Below are 2,681 nucleotides of genomic sequence, written 5' to 3'. Positions count from 1 at the left end.
TCATCTGCCACCGAAGTCCATACAAGTTGAGGTCTCTTACTGTCTTGCAGAATCAGACGCTGAAAGTATGTCTAGTTCTGTGATGTTCAAAAGGTTTTGTGTTATCTTTTGCCATATGTATATACCATAAATGTTCATGTTACATACTCTCCACAATAAATTAACATCATACAAGAGTGAACTCAAATGCCTTTTGTCTTGAATTTACAGCTTCTTCCTGGGTACTTATATGCCCCCCTGCCCTGCCATTGTAGTACTGCCTCCTGTTTCTATTCAGTCCGTTGCATATAAATCAGTGTCTTCCTTGAAACACGTCTGACTCCAAGAGCATGAGACAATTCACTGTTAGTAAAAGTGTTTTTACTTGCAGTCTCTAAGGCCATCTAGTGACACAACTGTGTAAGAGGAAATGTCAGATGCTGTGTGAACTGTAATCTTAACAAACTAGATAAAATTGAGGAATGATAAACTCAACAATTCCATTCATGGATTGTTAACTTTTATTCAGGTAATATTTCAGAAAGTTTTATGGGCAAGACAGATTGCCCAAGGAATTTGGATTTGTATAGTGAATGGGAGAAAAGTTGAGATACTCTTCACAGAAGAGGGAGCAAATGGTCCATCTTTGCTAGCTGTGGGATTTAGTCCCTACAGAGAAAACAGTCCAATTTTGATCTCAGTTACCACACTGTAAATGCAGGGCTTGTCTATACTTACTGGAAGATCAACATGCTGTGGTAAATCTTCCAGAGTTTGGTTTTGTGTGTCCAGTGATACCAGGCAAAATCGATCTCTCTGGGCTGAGGCATCGACCCCCTGTACTCCATGCGATTGCGTGTAGTAAGGGACATGGATGCAAGACTAGAGAGGTTTGGACTACGCTAGGGAAGTTGAGACAATTCTGATATGTTGATTCTAGCCACCCAAATGTTGTAGCTAGAACTGTATAGCTGAACTCGACTGTACTGCCTAGTGTAGACCTAGAGGCAGAGTAACTCTAGTGAAATGAAGGATCAAGGCCCTATTTGTCATCTTGCCACTTTTGTTCTCATCTTTAAACAGATGTGCATACTTAGGTCTGTTAATAAAAGCTTCCAGGATTTGGGTCTAGGTTACTAAAATTAACACAATACTGAAGCAATAATTCTGAATGCAGGTGGCATTCCTTAATGGAATAGAACACCTAAGTACCATTAGAAATGAATAGAAGTGAGCCACACTAATCTCTGGTGATATACTGAAATAATCTGGAGTTTCAGCAAGAATGAACTTTTCTTTACCTTAACAGTCATATCAACTGTTCTTTTCATCTATGATACTGCCTCACTTACTCACTGAAGAGGAGTACAGTAAACCCTTGATTTAACGGACGCTGATATAACGGACTTCAGAAATAACAACTGCTGTGTGCCAGCCCCCCTGCTCCCCTCTTAAATAAATGCCAGGGACTCACCAGAGCTGCCACTGGGGCTCGAGGATCTGCTGGGGTGGCCGGAGTTGGTGAAGCTGCCAGGGCTGGAGGGGCCACTGCAGTGGCTGGGGACACTGAGGCTAGAGGAGGTGGGGGTGGGGGTAATGTGGTGGGGTGCAAGAGCTCTCCTCCCCCCCAGCCCCATCCGCATGGAGCATGTCAACACCCGGCTGCTGCTGCCTGCAATGGCACTGAGTGGCAGCCATGGTGTCGGAGGCCCTTGCAGGCTGGGGGCAGCCATGCTCTACATTTGTGCAGGTGTCTGGGGCCTGGAGGAGCTGCGGCCCTGAGAGCTGCGGGAGGTGGAAGGAGCCAGGCCGCCATTCAGCTTCTCTCCTGGTAACAGGGAGATAGAGGTGTGAGGGGCAGAGGACAGGCGTGAGGGGTGGGCTGGGAAGGTAAGTGCATCATCATACAGTATAACCATGCGGCTATGATGGGCTTTCGGCATTAAGGGACACCACTTCCCCCATCAGTCCCTTAAATGGCCGCTTCCTGTACCTGGCGTGTCAGACACAAAAACTTGGCTGCTTTTATTGCTGGAGAGCGGCAAAGCCATGTTGCTCCTCTAACAAGTGTTTCCCGCAGCTGCCAGGGGCTTAAAGCAAAGTGCACGGTCAGAGCCCACGGGAAGGGGGTGGGGTGGGGGGGTGTCTTACTGCGCCTACATTTGTGTAGGAGGATTTCTCAGCCCATAGGATCCGTGTGTGGGGGGAAGGGGGCTCAGTACTCAGGGGACCCTGGCGTGTGTAGGGGTGTCTCGTTGCCCAGCGCCTCCTCCCCGCGCATGGGGACAACGAGCTCGCGGCTCTCAGGACTCCGGCGTGGAGAAGGAGCTCAGGGCCCGTAGAGCCCCTGCCCCCCGGGTGGGCGCTCTTGTCGGGGAGCTCTCAAGGGCTGCCCCCGACAGCTCCCGACGCCGGTTTAGCGAGCGGAGCGGAGAGGCCGGGTCTGGGCAATGGCGCCACCTGGGGGCGGGGTCCGGCTCTCCATTGTGCGGGACACCTGCAGAGAGGGGAGCGCAGCCGGGCTCCGCTCAGCCAATCCCCGGCTGAGCCGGCAGCGGGGCCCGTTCGGCTCTTCCCCGCCCTCAGCCCGCAGCTCGCACAGAGCAGCGTCCCCGGCTACACAGGCAGCCGACCTGACAGAGATGCCGCTTGTTCGCCGGCTGCTGCTGCTCTAGCGCCCCCCCCGCCCCAACTCTCCGCAC

This window comes from Carettochelys insculpta, chromosome 18, assembly GCF_033958435.1.
Source record: "Carettochelys insculpta isolate YL-2023 chromosome 18, ASM3395843v1, whole genome shotgun sequence".
Classification (NCBI taxonomy): domain Eukaryota; kingdom Metazoa; phylum Chordata; order Testudines; family Carettochelyidae; genus Carettochelys; species Carettochelys insculpta.
The sequence above is the reverse complement of the archived record's forward strand: the minus strand, read 5'-3'. Positions refer to the sequence as shown.